At 31.0% G+C, this 6,047-nt stretch overlaps 1 long non-coding RNA gene across 3 annotated transcripts; it reads left to right on the top strand.

Annotated features, from left to right (window-relative positions):
• The first annotated feature begins 1,131 nt into the window (after positions 1-1,131).
• LOC145806335 (uncharacterized) lies at positions 1,132-5,177 on the top strand. Of its 3 annotated transcripts, none has more exons than XR_014349301.1 (4): positions 1,132-1,829; positions 2,509-2,710; positions 3,096-3,124; positions 4,120-4,605. It is a non-coding gene; the product is annotated as an uncharacterized LOC145806335 (long non-coding RNA). The 3 variants fall into 3 exon arrangements; XR_014349300.1 differs by lacking the exon at positions 1,132-1,829 and adding an exon at positions 5,160-5,177 and having other exon boundaries at positions 2,249-2,710; positions 4,120-4,320; XR_014349299.1 differs by lacking the exon at positions 1,132-1,829 and having other exon boundaries at positions 2,249-2,710.
• Positions 5,178-6,047: the final 870 nt, after the last annotated feature.

Below are 6,047 nucleotides of genomic sequence, written 5' to 3'. Positions count from 1 at the left end.
AAAAGTGGAGAATTTCGTCTAGTAGGGAATTGCACTATCTAGAGTATTTAGAAATGCTAGTAGAATAGATTAGATAATTAATAAAAATATAGTAATTGTAAGTCAATATTTGTTGTTACAATGGTAATACAAGTAATATGACAACACTAGTGGCTCTTAATTTTTTGAATTAGTAGATTACCATTTAAAATTCATAGTTTTGATTTTAAATCAATAAGTTAGTAATATAGATTAATGAAATTAGGATTTTCAATTAAAGAATATGAAAATGAAGCATTTAAAAAAAGGAAAATAATTTAAAATAAAAGAATAATTTGAGTGTTAATGTTTAAGGAAGAATAAGAGATTTTCAGTTTAGAGTTTTACTTTTAAACATTTTTAATGTCTTAACAGAGGTAAAATTGAATATCGTACCATAACAGTGATGTAATGGCTTGTAATCTGCAGTTGCGTGCAGCTTTGACTTTTTTTGTTATGGAGCTCCAAAATCCCTTTATGTAACAGCTATTACATAATGTAGTGGCCGTTTTTTAAACTCATGGTTGTCAGTCTTGATTGCACAGAGCCAAAGCTTTCTGGTTAATTATGGTTGATGGCTTCAAGTTTAATATATAATGTCATGAGAACTAATTTGTTTACATTAGAAACACCTTGCATTGTATCCTCTTGTTTAGAGATTGAAAAACTTGGGCAAGTGATTGAATGTTTCCTCTTGGTTAAGTCTAAGCTTTGTTATATGTCTTTTCTCTTTTGGTGGTAATAAAAGCTTACTTACCAAAAAAACAAAAAAAGAATGTTACAGATTACTTGACAAAAGCTATGATATGGATAAATTAAAACATAGAAAATGATACATTGTTTATTTTTCAGATTTAAAAATTCAAGTATTGTCATGTTGACAAAACTTCAAAACCTATTGCATATTTTTGCGTGTCATTTGTTATTCTCCAATCATGAAACACTAAGTTCTCTGTTTTGTTTAGACATGCATGTCTATTACTTATTATTTTTTTTATACATGATTAGGTTCATGTATGCCTGTGCTTAGTTATATCTTATCTTTTATGGATTTGTTTTATCTTAGCATCTTTTGTTTTAGTATGGCTGAAAAAATATGATATATATATATATATATATTGTACCTGTATCTGCGCCTGCGTCTGCACCTGCACCTGCTGCTGCTCCTACCTCTACAGTTACTGCCATGTGAGTATTTTTCTTCTTTGGTTAACTTGTGAAGACTGAAGAGCATGATTTTTTTTTGTCTGTTTATTTAATTTGGACAATACTGGTTACCTTTGTCTATGGTTTTGTTTTCTCCTTTTTCATATTTTACAAATTCTTGGAAATCTTCAATTGTAGATTTATATGCATTAAGATGTTGGGTAATTGTCTAATTGATGATGTTTCTATTGATTGGGTAAACAAGTACAATAAGTTTGAAGCCTAAACAAAGCTGTGGGAAGGACAACAACTAAGGAGCCTTTTTGATATGACTCGTGCCCGTATTTATCTTGATTATAAGTTAGTATGATGTTGGTCACTAATTATTTTATTTCATTTTTGCCACTGAACCTGTAGAATCCTATAATGTGATGATCACATTATGATCTGCACTGAAATCAAGGAGCTCCTCTAGCCCTAATATCTGTCTGGGAAGGCATTGATTCTCAAAGTGCTACATGGAGGACCTGGGGTAATGAGAGATAATTAATGAAGATCCAATTCTACAGTGTAGGTGAACACTGATAAACTTTAATATTACATCAGGTATCCAGGTACACGGCCAATGGCAGCGAATAGTCTACTTTGTTTCTGAACTTTAATCGGTACTCTCTCTCTCTCTCTCTCTCTCTCTCTCTCTCTCTCTCTCTCTCTCTTGCTCGCTCGCTCTATTTCTTTCAAATTTTACTGCTTGTAGAGGCAATGTAATTTGGTAATTTGGATTCAGTTGAGCATTGTAGTATAGCACTGAAGTTTCTCTAAAACTTTTGGATTAATCTGTAATTCATCAACTTTTGGATTAATCTGTATATAATTAATTACATTTATAATCTGGTCGCACATCTCTCTTTGATTTAATCTGGAAGCACACTTCTACTTGAGGGGGGCTGAATTAAATTGGTTTACTTGTGCTTCACATGTAGAAGACAACACATTTTTGTTCTTTACTGTTACATGCCTATATTCTCGATTGTGCATGTCTGAATTGTCAGATGCTCTTTTCACTTTTTTGCCACTATTATAATTGTAATTTTGTATTGATTCAGCATTTCCTGTTGTAACTGGAATTATTAAACTAGTTCTGATAGCAGCTCTGTAATGTGATGAACACTTAATGATTAAATTCATGGATATTGCCTTGATTTTCTCTCATTCCAGGTAAAGAAAAAAATTTTAACACCTAAGAGTAAAGTCCCTGCCCAGAAGCTTATAAGCAACTCAGATTTTGTTGATGACAATGAGGCAATTCCCTTGTAACTTCATTTTCTTTTGCTATTGATGCAGGTCAGATGTAGACGAAGGGGGTGAGACTATCAGCATCAATTACTCAATTGCTGTACTCAATCCTTTTCAGGTAGGTCTCCAATTGATACCCTTTTAGCATTTTCCCTGTCAAGATAATATTGTGTTGTCTTGTAGGTCTCCAATTGGTACACCCTTTTAGCATATCTTTCTTCAACAGTTGTTTCATAGAAGGTCTTATTAGGTAATGGAAACACAAACTTAATGCATTTACATAACAGACGGACCAGTTTTTCAGAAGTTTCATTCCATCATTTTTCCTTTAAAATGTTTCCTTAAATTTCACTTGATTCCCTGTTGAATACACTTCATTTTCTATCATTTGTGAAAAATTCATGATTTGTGCATACAACAATGTAGAGTTCTGCATTCTGGCTTAATCTGATCAGGACATTGAGATTAGTTCTATGCATGAAATATGTCCAGAAAACTGGTGGAATAACCATTTGAGTTCTATGCATACAATGAACCATTTCTCATTTTATGTGTGAAGCTATTATTTTAGGGTGCTAAATGTTGGTCAACTTATGGTTACTTTCTAGTTCATTTCTGTGTAATTTGTTATGCAGGTTCATTAACTTAAAGGAGCACATAACAGGTTCCTTCACATATCATTTATAGTCCATTTGTATATTTTCTATGCTGTTAATTTATGCCTAATCTTTGGGATATTATCATATTTTTACTTGCTGATTTTATGATCTTTGATCTCATAAATGTTTGGCCTATAAAGCGTAATTTTCTTGATGATAAAGGTTAGGACAAAATATTTGATAGCTGTTTTTAAAAAACCTCGGCAATTGATTATAGAGTGAGATTAGCATTTTACCTCTTAGGAGTGCATTAAACCTTCTTTATCTTATTATGGATGTTGTCTGGACATAATTTCTGTATCCTTTCCACATGATTAATTTGTTCTTGATGTAACTTGGCTGTTGATACTCATATGATTGGCAAAATGCACTATTAATTAGTTATAATTGTTTTTTCTCCTAGGCAAAAGCAGTATTAATTTTAATCATTGATGTGATCAACAAGTGGGAAATAAGTTTCCAATATTCTAGTTGGTTGAATCACTTCAGATATATCAAGTATACATAATTACATTTTCTGGTCCAAGTCTTTGGCTGTTATTTTTTTTTTATTTATTTATTTTTTCTTTCATCCCAACTTGAATATAGTTCTAAAGTAGAAGAGTTCTATTGCAAGGGCCACTTTCTGGTTGCTGTTCTATTGCAAGAGCTCTCTCTCCCTCACATAGACACAACTATGCACAAGCACATTTTGTTGGCAACTGCCTCTGTTTTTTTTTTTTTTTTTTTTGAAGATGGGAATCTGCTCTAAGTTTGAGCTGCAAAAACAGTGTCACCACACAGCATTTTGTTTAGATACTTCCCTGACCAATTTCCTTTTTTCATAATCTGTGTGAAGATTTATAATATCATATCTCCTACATTACTACTAATTAGATTCCATGACATTTGCAATTGCAACAAGATGGCCATCAATGTTGTGTTTGTTATTAATCTCTTGTGGTTTTGACCTTTTGGTAATTTATCAATCATAGCTTTAAGCAGTCTGTCATTGCATCAGGTTATTGATGTGGGTGGTAAGGACTTCAGGTTGGGAGACCTCTGTGATATATATGAAGAACGTCAAAGTGGTGAATGTGCAGCGTGTTGAATCAGGGTGTGCCTGGCGCAAGCTGAATGTGCAGCGTGTCTTGGATGAATCGACTAAAAACCATGTTAAAATGCGGTCAAAGGAAGCTGAAAAGAAGCTAAGACCACGAAAGTATGTTGTGGATTTGATTTGCAGAATCTCTTCTTCATAATTAACTGGTGGATTAAACATGCTTATATATCTCTCTCTCTCTCTCTCAAACACTAATTTTATGCTTTTGCATCTATATCCATTAATAATTTTTTGATATGTATGTGCTGCATAAAGGCTTTATGTTTTGCTATCCACATGCCTGAGTAAGATGTAGTTTAATGGGCATATGCAGGAATTTTACCTGTTGAGATTTTGCCTTCTGGTTAATGTTTCATTCTTGCTCTTTCCAGAGAATTTTATACACTTTATCCTTTTTTTCTGTTACCAAGATTTTATTTAACTCAAAAGCTCTAATTAATGTTATTGGCACATTTGTGGTTTCTTTTCCTTTGAAACTTTGTTTAAAGTTATATATGACCAGAACCTGTATAAGTGTACAATGTAAATTTTCAGAGTAGAGTTCTGTTGAATACTTGGTTATTTTTATAAAGGTCATCCATATTTTGCATCCTTGGTGTTAATGTTAAGGTGGTTTCTCTCTTTACAATGTAATCCATGACAAACTAATTCACGAGATCACTCAAGTCATCATGCAGAGGATTTATTACCTTGAAACAATGCAGACTAAGTTAGAATGAATTATTATTTTTAGAACATTGCTTATGAAATATACATGCTTAAATGGTTTGTGTGTTTGCAGCTGCCATCTGTGTTTCTAAGTTACATTTTTATGCTTCCAAAATGATTAAGATCAAGTAGAAATGATTAATGTTCTTATTTTGGTTTGCTGAATTAACTTTTTAGTTTATTCATATGCATCAGCGGTTTCTGAATTAATTTGTGTTTTCATTTTTCAGGTCAGAAATTTTTTGGAGATGCAAAATATGGTTCAAGAATTAAAGAACTTAGTTTTTTAAGTTTTTTCATTTTTTAATATATGTAAGCACAGATAATTTTTTTTATTTAATTCCTTTGTATATAGTTTTGAATATTTAATTTCCATTTATGAAATATATGACGTTATTCTATTTAATATGTGATTATGATTCAAAATATAGTATATAGTGTGTATTACATTATTCAAATGTGCATACAAAAATAATATTGATTATTTTTTAAATATGTAGCACTTTTTTTTATCACAGATTTTATTAGTTATTAATCACACTTAAAAGATGTGATCTAAATGTTATTAATCACACTTAAATGATGTGATGTAAATATTTTTAATCACACTTAAAATGTGTGATCTAAATGTTATTAATCACACTTAAAAAGTGTGATTAAAAATGATCATTTTTAATCACACTTCCAAAGATCACACTTAAAAGGTGTGATCAAAATATTTTTAATCACACTTAAAATGTGTGATCTAAAGTTTTTAATCACACTTAAAAGGTGTGAACTAAAGTTTTTAATTACACTTAAAAGGTGTGATCTAAATATTTTTAATCACACTTAAAAGGTGTGATCTAAATGTTTTTAACCACACTTAAAAGGTGTGATCTAAATATTATTAATCACACTTAAAAGGTGTGATGAAAGCATTTTTTAATGACACTTAAAAAGTGATTAAAAATGACCATTTTTAATCACACTCCTAAAGACCACACTTTAATAAAACTTAAAAGGTGTGATTAAAAAACATACATCACACTAAAAAAGTGTGATCTTTATCTCTATTTGTAGTAGTGATTGTAATAAAAATACAAATCACTATACACATCATTCCACCAGCAAAACTT

This window comes from Camellia sinensis, chromosome 13, assembly GCF_055761805.1.
Source record: "Camellia sinensis isolate YWXY chromosome 13, ASM5576180v1, whole genome shotgun sequence".
In the NCBI taxonomy this organism is placed as follows: domain Eukaryota; kingdom Viridiplantae; phylum Streptophyta; class Magnoliopsida; order Ericales; family Theaceae; genus Camellia; species Camellia sinensis.
Note: the sequence above shows the minus strand (reverse complement) of the source record. Positions and strands in the feature narration are given on the sequence as shown.